The sequence below is a fragment of the Hemiscyllium ocellatum genome (assembly GCF_020745735.1).
Source record: "Hemiscyllium ocellatum isolate sHemOce1 chromosome 27 unlocalized genomic scaffold, sHemOce1.pat.X.cur. SUPER_27_unloc_27, whole genome shotgun sequence".
NCBI classification, from domain to species: Eukaryota; Metazoa; Chordata; class Chondrichthyes; order Orectolobiformes; family Hemiscylliidae; genus Hemiscyllium; species Hemiscyllium ocellatum.
This window is the reverse complement of record NW_026867495.1, coordinates 346,487-358,875: the sequence shown is the minus strand read 5'-3', so window position 1 is coordinate 358,875 and position 12,389 is coordinate 346,487. Positions and strand designations below refer to the sequence as shown.

Genomic DNA, 12,389 nt, shown 5'->3' with positions numbered 1-12,389 from the left:
TGAACAACCGAAACAACTATTCTGTATGAACTTTAGATGTGACATCCTGCCCCTCTCTCTCTGTTGACCAATGGGATTAACCAGGGCTGGAAATACCACTCTCAGAATACGATTGCTGATCTACAGTTTGCTTCTGCTGCTGAACATAAGGATTTAAAAGCTGCTCGCCTGATCCCGCACAATGCACAAAAACAGACTGTTCACCCGTGTCTGCGCAGAGGATAATATTCACTTGGAATGGATCACAAAATAACAACTGTTACCAGTCCCACAACTCATGAGTTTCCCATGGACAAAGTTAAAAATCACACACCAGGTTGGAATCCAACAGATTGCGGAGCGCCGCTCCTTCATCAGGTGGTTGTGGAGAATTAGATCGTGATCCCGGAATTTGTAGCAAAAGAGTCCAGTGTCATGAAAATGTGATACATTAAACAATTTTAGATTAAATCTTCCATCTTTTAGAACGGGTTTCTGCTCTTTGATATGTTAATCCCTGAACTTGTTTTTAATTACCTTCTCAAGAATGTCATTTAAATGCAGAGTTTTTCTAATAACAGTGTGAATTCTGTCTGGGTCCCAATGTTGAGTCAGACTGACATTTTTCTTAGAAAAGCTCTGCATTTAAATTACACTCTTGAGAAGGTAATTTATGGATTAGGGTGCAAATTAGGGTGGATTGGCTGTGCTAAATTACCTATAGTGCCCAGGGATGTGCAAATTAGAGTGGATTATCCATGGGAAATATGGTGTAAGGGGGTGGGTATGAGTGGGATGTTCTTCAGAGGGCCAGTGTGGAATAGATGGGCTGAATGGCCTATTTACACATTTTTGGGATTCTATGACTCCCCAACCCCCCACCAAAGGAGCATTTGTATCTATCCTGTCAAGCCCCTTTCAGAATTCTACTGGTTTCAGTAAGGTCACTTCTGGTTCATAGAGGTATACAACACAGAAACAACTCACCCATGCCGAGCAGGATTCCAAAAATAAACTTATTCCACTTGCCTGCATTTGGCCCATATCCCTCTAAACCTTTCCATTCATGTACCCAACCAAAAGTCTTTAAACATTGTACCTGTATCTGCATCTACCAGTTCCTCAGCAAGTTCATTCCACGTGCAAACCACCCTCTGTCAAACCATTGCCCGTCAGGTTCCTTTTAAATCTCTCTCCTCTCACCTTAAAGAAATATATCCCCTAGCTTTGAGCTCATTTTAAAACCCCCTAGTTTTATGCTAAGGAAGAACCCTTTGCTATTCACCTTACCGCCACTCCTCATGATTTTATAAATCTCAATGAGGTCACCCCTCAGCCTCCTTCACTCCAGTGAAAAAAGTCCCAGCCTCTCTAAAAAAGTACATGATCCCTCACCACCCTCCCCCTCCCCATGTCTCTCTGTTTTACAACATAACCCAGGGCCCGACCATTAACTGTACATGTCCTGCCCTTCCTGGTTTTCACAAAATGCTTTTATCCATACCTCCATACACACACACACTCTTTCAGACACACAGACATACTCCCCCCAACACATTCACAAGCTTATACTCCATCACACTCACAATTTACCTGCTAAATCTTACATGCACACACTCACATTCTCTCATGAATGCACACACATAACTCTTTGGGGTGAATTTGTATCGGCAGGATTATTCTTGGAGATACATTCAATTTTGCTCAAAGAGCACGTAAACTGCAGGCAGTCAATCCATGTAATATTTTATACATTCCTACTTTGGAAATAGAACCGGTCTGATTCAAGATTGGGATACTGATAGACTCGAACCTCACACCTTTAAAGCATTTCTGAACTGAGATGTCACCTATTTTTTATAAAACCTTAAGTCATCTCGAGAATGTGATTTAAAAGATTTATATTAATGAACCAAAACCTGCAAACCATTCTAAAAGATGAAAGAGGTAACAGTAATCTAGGCTTGTTCAATATCTCCTATCAGTTGCATGACACTGTGATCTTTTGCTATGAAATCTGTGTCTCATTACCCTGCTCCACAGCTACCCGATGAAGGAGCAGCACTCCAAAAGTGAGTGCTTCCAAATAAACCTGTTGGACTATAACCGGGTGATGTGAGATCGTTAACTCTATCCACCCCATTCCAATACCGGCTCCTCCATATCGTAACTCGTGAACACAGCCCACACCTCCCGGTGCTGCCATTACACTTTACAATGCCAATGAAATGACTCACTCTGCACTCCTGAAAAATTCCCAATTTCTCAAGATACTAGTTACTCATTCACTGCTCCATTTGATACGCGACATTGGAAACTTAGTGCAGCAGGCTGAAAGAAAGAGCGGCTTTAAAACTAAAAACTCTTGGAGCTCAAAGCTTTCAATGAGAATCTGAGCCCGGTAGTGAGTTCAGGTAATCTTTATTGTGACCCAGCTTTGTTACACCTTCAGAACCCCCCCCACCAGCAAAAAAGCGTAGAAAAAGGATCTGCTTTTTAAACAGTTCAAAGCACACACACTCTCCACCCATCGCACCTCACCTTCTTTACTGTTTGTCACCACCAAGTTGTCCTTTTGTAACTGGATCCTTGGTACAGCGTAACTCGAAGGAAGTATTGCCTCACTCAGCAAAAAAGATTTGTCATTTCAGGGTGTAATGCAGCTTTTTGAAGAACAACCTGGTTAACATCTCCAGGAAGGTGGGAGCAAAATGGAACATCAAGACATTAACACCAACACACTTCAGTCAAACATTTCTGCTCCCAGGAAGGGCAAAACATCCTGAAACTCCAGTCTTCACCATCAGATTTCTGCTTTCACAGAAGACGATTAAAGTCATACAGCATGGAAACAGACCCTTCGGTCCAACTTGTCTGTGCCAAACAGGTATCCTAAATTAATCTATTCCAATTTGCCTGCATGTGGTCCATATCCCTCTAAATCCTTTCTATTCATGTACCCAAACAGAAGAATTTTAAAATTCCCCTCTCACCTCAAACATATGGCCCTCTAGTTTTGGACTCCCTTACACTGGGGTAAAGACCTTGGGTATTCACCCTATCCATGCCCCTTATGAATGTCGACATGGTCACCCCTCAGCCTCCGATGCTCCAAGGAAAATATGCCCGGTGTATTCAGCCTCTCCCTGTAGTTTAAACCCTCCAACTCTGGCAACAGCCTTGTCAATCTTTTCTGACCCCTTTCAAAGTTACATAATATCTTTCCAATAACAGGGAGACCAGAAACAAATGCAGTCTTCCAAACATGGCATGTACAGCTGCAACATGACCTCCCAACTCCTATACTCAATGCTCTGACCAATAAAGGAAAGCCTACCAAATGCCTTCTTCACTATCCTGTCTCCCAGTGACTCCAGCTTCAACGAACTATGAACTTGCACTCCAAGGTCTCTTTGTTCTGCAACACTCCTCTGAAGTGTGTCAGTCTTTCCTGCATTGCTTGACCAAAATGCAAACCACGCATTTTCATCTGCCACTCCTTGGCCCTTCAGCCTATCCAATCAATTCTATTTCTCCTCTCTTGTTCCCTAGAATTTGAAAATCTCCATCCCACATACTCTCCCTCCATTCTCAGTTTGCTCAACCTAATCCTTCCTGTACCACAAACTGGAGGGTCTGGTTCATGCTGGTTAACAGGCCCACACTTGGGGGGGAGAGGGATGTTCTAATTGAAACATAAACAATACTGAATCCTGAGCAGCCTGAACAGAGTGGACGTTGGGAAGATGTTTCCATTGGTTGGAGAGACTAGAACCAGTGGGCACATCCTTAGAGTAAAGGGAAGACCTTTCAGAATGGAGGTGAGTGATGAATCTATGGAATTCACTGCCACAGAAGGCTGTGGAGGCCTGGTCATTGAGGATATTTAAGACTGAGATGGAGACTTTGAGTATCAAGGGGATAGAGGGTTACGGGGACAAAGTGAGAGAATGGGGTTGAGAAACCTATTAGCCATTATTAAATGGTAGAACAGGCCCGAAGGGCTGAATGGCCTAATTTCTGCTCCTATGTCCTATGGTCTCTTGCTGTCCTGGACACAGACTGTGAGAATTGGAAGCAGAGTAATCTATTTGGTCTTTCAAGCCTGCACCAGCATTCAACAGATCATAACTGGATATGAATCTGCCAACATCTATGTGGATAGGCTGGGACATTTCCACTGGAACATAGGAGGCTGAGAGTTGACCTTACAGAAGTTTATAACATCACAAGAGACATAGATGAGGTGACCGCCGGATATCCTTTCCCTAAGGTGGAGGTTTCAAGATTAGGCAGCAAACTTGAAGGTGAGAGGAGAAAGATTTTAAAAAAGCATGAAGGGTACCTTTTGTTTTATACACAGAGAGTAGTTTGTGTGCGGATGAATATCCAGAGGAAGTGGTGGATGCAGGTACAGTAACAATGTTTAAAAGGCATTTGGATAAGTACATGAGTAGGAAAGGTTTGGAGGGGCATGGGCCAAACACAGGCAGCTGTGACTAGTTGAGTTTGTGAATATATTTTGAAGGGTCTGTTTCTGTGCTGTATTACTCTGTAACTGTCCTATACTGGTCTTAAAATCATTTTCTTGCCTTTCCCCAGAAACGTTCACTTATTTGATGTTCAAAAATCAGATGAATGCAGCCTTGGATATATTCAATGACCCCCTAACTGCAGGAAGACATCCCCACTTCTGACCTCAATTCCTATTGCTAATATATCACTTGCCTTGCTGATTGCTTGCTGCACCTGTCTGACAACTGGCAGTGACTGTGTAGGAGGACACTGAGACACCTTTGTACATCCACACATCATTCCTGATGAAGGGCTCGTGCCCGAAACGTCGACTCTCCTGCTCCTTGGATGCTGCCTGACCTGCTGCGCTTTTCCAGCAACACACTTTCAGCTCATACCTCCCTAGTCACCATCCATTTTAATTTCCCTTCCTACTCCCTTTCTGACATGACCATCTTTGGCCTCTTCCATTGTCACAACAAACTAAACTGCAACTTGGAGGAACAACACCCCATCTTCCACCTGGGCAGCCTACAGGCCAGAGGACTCAACATAGAGCTCCCCATTTTCAAATAACTTCATTTCCCATCCCCCAATTCCCTTCTCAGCCTTGACCCTTCCTTTCCACTCCTCTCTGCCACCAACCAGATTCCTTCCTCCCATTGACCCATCAGGTCGTACCCTCCACCTGTCTTCACCTATCCCCACTTCACCATTGTGTCCCCAGCACACCCTTTCTCTGTATCTCTCCCTACACCCACCCCCAGTTATGAACAAAGGTTACACCCAAGATGTTGACTTCTCCACCTCCTGATGTTGCCTGGCTTGCTGTGTTCTTGCAGCCTCCTGCCTGTCTATTTTTCCTATTACGACACAGACCTGGACTAACATTTCCAGAGTCTTTCCCCTCCCTGATTCACTCCCTTTCCTTTCAGTTGCTACAAGTCAACAGTTGAACTCCAGAATGAAAAGGAAATGGAAAAGGGGGTGAGAAAAGAAAATACCACACTTACGAATATTGGACAGAGGAAAGAATTTGCAATCTGGGTGAAGCTCAATCTTCATCGTGGCTCGAGATTTTATTGCATTTGCATTTTGTCTCGCTGCTCAACTTTTGTACATCTTTTCCCAATGTTGAGAGAGTGTGTGCCCCAGTGAGCTGACTGTGGGAAGGAACTGTAACCAGTTACAAAGATTGAAGAAACGTTACACTATTCCCAGCAGAGAGTAACTGTGCACGTTTCCTGAGTGTGATCACAGTTTCACTTGCTCATCAGAAACAAAGAGCCAAAAGGACACCACAACTGCGGAGAAGTCGTGGAAATGTGGGGACTGGGGAAAGGGATACCATTCTCTGTTGGCACTGGAGATTCATTAGCTCAGTCGCATTGGGAAGAGGCAGTTCTTCAAAACATTATTACAACATTATTTCCCATTGACAAAAATGCATTCACACTGCCTGATTACCTTGAACTTATACAAGTGCCCTGTCATAACATCTTTAATTATAGCTTTCGACATTATCCCTATGGCATATGTTAAGGTAAATGTTCTGCAGTTTCCCATTCTCTGTCTCCCTTTTTGAAGAAAAGAGTTTACACAATTTAAAGAAACCTTCCCTGAAACTAATGGCGTTGTGGAAAATTAAAACCAATGCATTAACTATTTCACTGGTTAGTGTTTCGTTAAGAGTCTTGGATGAAATCCTTCTGGTACCCGGAAGTTGTCAAACCGTAGTTCCAACAGTTTACTCAGTACTACTTCCCTGGTAATTGTAATTTTCTTCAGTTCCTTCCTCCCTTTCAATTCCTGATTTACAGCTAGTTCGAGGGTGTTACTTGTATCCTCTCTAGTGAAAGCAGATTCAAGCTCTTTTTAAATTCATCTGCCATCTCTTTATCCTCCGTTATTGAATCCCCAGACTCATTTTCTATAGAACCAACACTTATTTTGTTAACTTTTTAAAAGAAAGCTGAAGAAACCTTCCTACCTGTTTTTGCATTTTTGGCTAACTTTCTAACCCTAATTGCTGTGCTACTGCCTTCATTATTTCAGCTCTTTCCACCAAAATCCCAAATGTCCACACTCACTCAGTTGCTCTCTCACAAATGCAAGATTTCTTCTGCTCCCAGGAAGAGCAAAACATCTATGAAATATCTGTGGGTGGCATGGTGGCACAGTGGGCAGCACAGTGGCGCAGTGGGCCAATTCCCAGGTTCAATTCCCGCCTCAGGCGACTGACTGTGTGGAGTTTGCACATTCTCCCCGTGTCTGCGTGGGTTTCCTCCAGGTGCTCCGGTTTCCTCCCACAGTCCAAAGATGTGCGGGTCAGGTGAATCGGCCATGCTAAATTGCCCGTAGTGTTAGGTAGGGGGTAAATGTAGGGGTATGGGTGGATTGCGCTTCGGCGGGTCGGTGTGGACTTGTTGGGCCGAAGGGCCTGTTTCCACACTGTAAGTAATCTAATCTAAAAAATACATCAAACAGTTTCCCTGACTCGCAGCCACTGTCCCCTTTAAGAAGCTGACAATCGAGACTGCGCTTCCATGAAATTGCAGGAATGAATGAAACTCTCACTGGCAAATACTAAACAAGTCTCCCAACCCAGCTGCGGTCAACAGTTTAATTCCGTTTATTCTTTTATTCAGTGCAGGTACAATGGCTAACTTATTTAGAGCACACAGGCCTAGTAATTTTACTAACATTTGCTGACTTAAAAGGCAAAAGGACTGTCACCTCTTAGTTCTGCAAGCAGACCACACAGACAATCTCAATCCCATCGGGAGTAGCAGCCAGCGTTTGTGTACAATAGATAAAACAATGGGACACCATAGTGACGGAGTGTTAATCTCTGTAAGAACTGTGTGGAAAGAGGCTGCTGTAAGGACGGTATTTCAGGTTTCCATCGCCACCTCAAACTTGTACAACTTGCGTTTGCTCAATAAAGAGGCTATTTTCGCCAGTCGCTGACTTTGGTCGCTATTTGAACACGGTCCCACAACGGGAACAGAGAATGCTTGTCCAGTGCTGAAGGTTGGACAAAAAGGACAACTAAAGTTTCTGACGGCGGCTGACAATCCGAGTGGTGTTTGTGAGAAATTCAGTTGAAAATGCGTTGCTGGTTAAAGCACAGCAGGTCAGGCAGCATCCAAGGAATAGGAAATTCGACGTTTCGGGCATAAGCCCTTCATCAGGAACGTCGAATTTCCTATTCCTTGGATGCTGCCTGACCTGCTGTGCTTTAACCAGCAACGCATTTTCAACTGTGATCTCCAGCATCTGCAGACCTCATTTTTTACCCTTTGTGAGAAATTCCCAGAGCTATGTGGAAATTGTCAGGGTCTGGGTAACTCAACGATATTCCCGGGCTCTGAGCCACACAACGAGTGGCAGGGTGGAGGGGGGAATGTGGACACAGGTTATGACCCCTCTATAGAGCTGGACAGCACGGAAATGACCTTTCCATCCAACGTGGCCGTGATGGCCAGATATCTGAAATTAATCTCATTCCATTTGCCAGCAATTGACCCATCTCTCTCTGAACTCACCTATCCATCCAGACGCCTTTGAAATGTTGTAATTGTACCAGTCACACCACTCCCTCTGGTAACTCATTCCATACATGCACCCACCACCTGTGTGAAAATGTTGCCCCTTAGATCCCCTCCACCCCCACCTTAAACCTATGCCCTCTGGTTTTGGACACCAATGAGTCTGGTTCCATGCTGTACAGCTCTATGACTCTTGTGTAAGTGATAATATATTGGTGGTACACACTTGATGGGCCAAAGGGCCTTTTCTGTACTGTATGATTCTGTGATCAGAAAACTCCCGTAGGGTTCCACAAAAGCATGCCTTTCTGAAACAGACACCATTTATAACAGATTAATGCAATAATAACCTTAACGTGGAATTTAAGAACAGACATCATTCCGTTAGAGCATGTTCCTTCTGTGCTGAAACCATTCTGTTGTTTGTGGGAGATCAGGCTGAGGAGCTTTAACTATTTAGGTTTAGATGTTACGCATAAACGTCTGGAATAACAGTAGATTAGGAATAGTGTTTCAAGAGAATAGTACTCCAAGCCTCTCTAATCCTGTTGCATTAACTAGAGAGATAAGATGTCGCATCTACAGATCCAACAGAAGAGTTGTGCAGCTTGTTCAGTCAGTTAAGTTGGTTCTGCTCTCAGACAAGACTGGATGTTAATTTTGATGGATCCCTATTAAACACTACATCAGAACACTCCAAATCCAAGGAATGTGTCATGAGCAGATCAAACATGACATTTGGAGAAATAGGTCCTGACATTTCTATCCTTGTGTGGGCTGGGGGGAGAAGTCTTCACATCAGGAAACGTGCGTGGAATGAGAAACAGTTCATATCCAAAGTCTGATTTCACTCTTGTTCAGAACTGAATGGTGCTGGAAAATGCTCGTTTTTATGTCCTTGTCAGAGGGGAGAGTAAGAGTGAGGGTAACACGGTGAAAGTACCTAGAGCCAAAGGCATAGATTGCTAATGATGGTGAAGAAGCGATTGAGGTATCATATAGATGTTAATGGAAGTATGAAAGGGAGGAAGCGTCCACACTGCTCAGAACAAAGTCAACAAGACCCACCTGTGTGGGCAAATGGAACAAAATTGGAGAAGACTAAGCAGGGCAGATTGATACAGTGAATGTATCAGCTGCTGAACAACTAGTCCCAGGAATGCAGCACATAATTCCTTGAAAGTGGAGTTGGAGGAAGACAGGATTGTGAAGAAAATGCTTGCTTTCGTTGATCACAGCATTGAGTAGAGGTGTTGGGACGTCCTGTTGTGGCTGTACAGGACATTGGGGCGACTACTTTTAGGACACGGCATGGAAGTCTGGTCGCCATTCATTTGGAACGACCCTGTTAAACTTGAGAGGCTGCAGAAAAGATTTAAAGGGATGTTGCCAGACTGGAAGTTTTGGGTTATAGGAAGATGCTGGGGCATTTTTACCCTGAGCGTCGGAGTCGAAGGGGTCACCTTATAGAGGTTTATAAAACCACGAGGGGCAAGGATATGGCAAATTGCCAAGGTCGTTTTCCCAGGGAGGGGGAGTCCGGAACTAGAGGGTATAAATTGAAGGTGAGAGGGGTAAAAAATTACAATGGTGCAACGTTTTCCTGCACAGGGTGGTGTGCGTGTGAAACAACCTGCCAGAGAAAGTAGTGCAGGTGGGTACAATTACAACATTTAAAAGGTGACTGGAGGAACATTTTGGGTTTAAAGGGATATGGGCCAAATCCTGGAACTTGGGACTGGGTCATATCTGGTCAGCATGGATGAGTTGAACCGAAGGGTCTGTTTCCGTGCAGTGTGACTCTAGAAGTCTATAACTCTGTTACCAAAACCAGACCTTTTTACTGATGATCTTCCTGCTGGAATTTTTAGTGCACCCAGTTTCAGGAGATTTGTGGTGGGTAAAAGTGGCACATGTCCACGATCCTGGAAAATATAAAGGGGCTGTTAAAAGTACTCCAACTTTGGGAACACTGGATCTTGTGGAAGCTGTGCATTTGCAAATATTTTCAGAGAAATTCTCTCCAACTGGCAGACTACAAACAATTTTCCCACGGAATGTTACACAGATATTAAGAATGTTACCTTGTAAAACGTTTTCCTGAAAATGAAGAATTCAACTTGCTGACATGAAACAAATGTTGGAGAGAAAGGAAACTGCCAAGATCAAAAAAAGTTGACGAAAGTCAACACTTGGATCTAGAAACACCCAGAAGAGGGGTGTCTCATACCTATTCCTTCAATTCGTTTTGAAATATTGTTTGTGCATCTTAATAATTAAGTCATACCCAGCACATAGAAAGATGGCTATGGGTATTGGAGGTCAGTCAGCTCAGTTCCAGGACGTTTCTGCAGGAGTTCATAGGATAGTGTACTTGGCCCAGCCATCTTCATCAATGACCTTCCTCCATCATCAGAAGTGAAGATATTCGCCAATAATTGCACAATGTTCAGCACGATTTACAACTCCTCCCAAATTGAAGGAGTTCAGTTTGAAATGTGACAAGATCTTAACAATATCCAGTGGGTTGGTGAGTGGCAAGTAACATGTGCCATGCAAATGCCAAGGAATGACTCATCCACAAAAGAAAGTTTGACCACTGCCCCGTGATATTCAACAGTATTACTGTCACTAAGTACCCCACTGTCAACATCCTTGGGGGTTACTATTTACCAGAAACTCAACTCGACTAGCCACGTATGCATAGTGGCTACAAGAGCAGGTCAGAGGTCAGGAATACTGCAGCGAGTAACTCCACTCCTACTCCCAAAACCTGTCTATCTTCGACAAGGCACAAGTCAGCAGTGTAATGGAATACTTTACCACCAGCTTGGATGGGTGCAGCTTCAACAACATTCAAAAAACTTGATACCATCCAAGATTACATCAATGCACATTGCTGACTATAAACTGAAAGTTTAAAACAATTCATTTTAACAAGATTACTATTGATGTATGCTGGAGATATGGTGAATTATAAATGGAGTCTTTGCTGAGCAATCTGCCTCTTGATAATTATTGGTTAGTTGTTTTCTGTGTAAATAGCAATTTCAATTATCCATTGATTTGACTTAAGGGATGAAAACAGCATAGGATTTTATTACTTTAAAAAATAATATCTAATAATTAGAAAGATGTGACGTTGAATTTCTCAATGCTGGATTCTAATGGAAATGGGTCTCACTGAACTGGGGAAAAAACAACTCTGCAATCCGCTTAGAATAAATGAAGATTAGAAACTTTATAGATCAAGTGAAGATTTTTTGAACTATTTTAGAAAAGTTGAATTAGCAATTTATGAAAGATGTTCCAGAGCTACTAGTAGCAGCTCAAGGCATTGGACGTTGAGTTTTAATCTGTGAACCAGGACATTCAATTGATGAAATTCGGTTTTGAAACCTGCACTGAGTATCTCACACTTTAATTGCTTACACAGCCCCTAGTGGTGACAATCTATCATTCCATGTTAAGGTTTGAACCCAGCAAAAGCATTTACTTTTGCTTTTATTGGGTGTAAGACTACCCTAGCTCCATGGGAAATCAAACTAAGAATTTGGTTCAAAAATAAGAAAAAGTGCAATTGGGAAGAATTGGGTTGAGACTGAGGGAATGGTGTTGAGTGGAATGCTAAGGTCATTAGATGTTTGTTGCTTCTGATCTTTAAATAACCTAGGAATCAAACCAATTGCAGCTTTTATCAAATTTCCATAAAACTACAATAGACAGCATTACGTACTCTACGTGCTAAAGATATACAGGCAATTTAAATGAGTTATGGGAAAGAAAACGAGTGAAAACTAAAATTTAAACTGAGATTAAAAGTTATTCGCATGAGTCAAATGATTGTCTAACTGAGGAATGATAGTACGCTGTTTGTACTGTTTAATAAGAGACATAGTTTTGAAGTATTGAAATATAACCAGAACACTGGGACAAGAGCATTTTCGCCTTGTTTAAATATTGCTGCTTATCTGGGACAGTTTGTTCAGTTTAGTTACAATGCCACAAAAATGGATAAATATTTTTTGGGAAATTTGGAAATAAGAGCAGCAAATGTGAAGGGGAAGGATGTGCTATGGGGAATTTTGGACAAGTATAACTTTTATAGCAGTAAAAAGGAGTCAGCGATACACAAGTTTAGATTGCTAAGGAAGGTTGATCAGTTGAACTGCAGCTTGCATTTGACAAATAGGAAGCAAATATGCCAATACACAAGTCTAAGAAACTGAGGTATGTGTTAGCTGAAGCCAAGTTTTTTAATACTGTTAAGTTGGTTGAACACGTCACTGTTTAGGCCGCTTTTGGAATATTGCGTGCAGTTCTGGTCTCCTTCCTATCGGAAGG

At 42.7% G+C, this 12,389-nt stretch overlaps 1 protein-coding gene across 1 annotated transcript in view; it reads left to right on the top strand.

The window, feature by feature from the left end:
* The window catches only part of LOC132807920 (gastrula zinc finger protein XlCGF26.1-like), a 54,388-nt gene that overhangs the window by 18,630 nt on the left and 23,369 nt on the right, over nt 1-12,389 (top strand). The gene's annotated exons all lie outside the window — the stretch shown is intronic.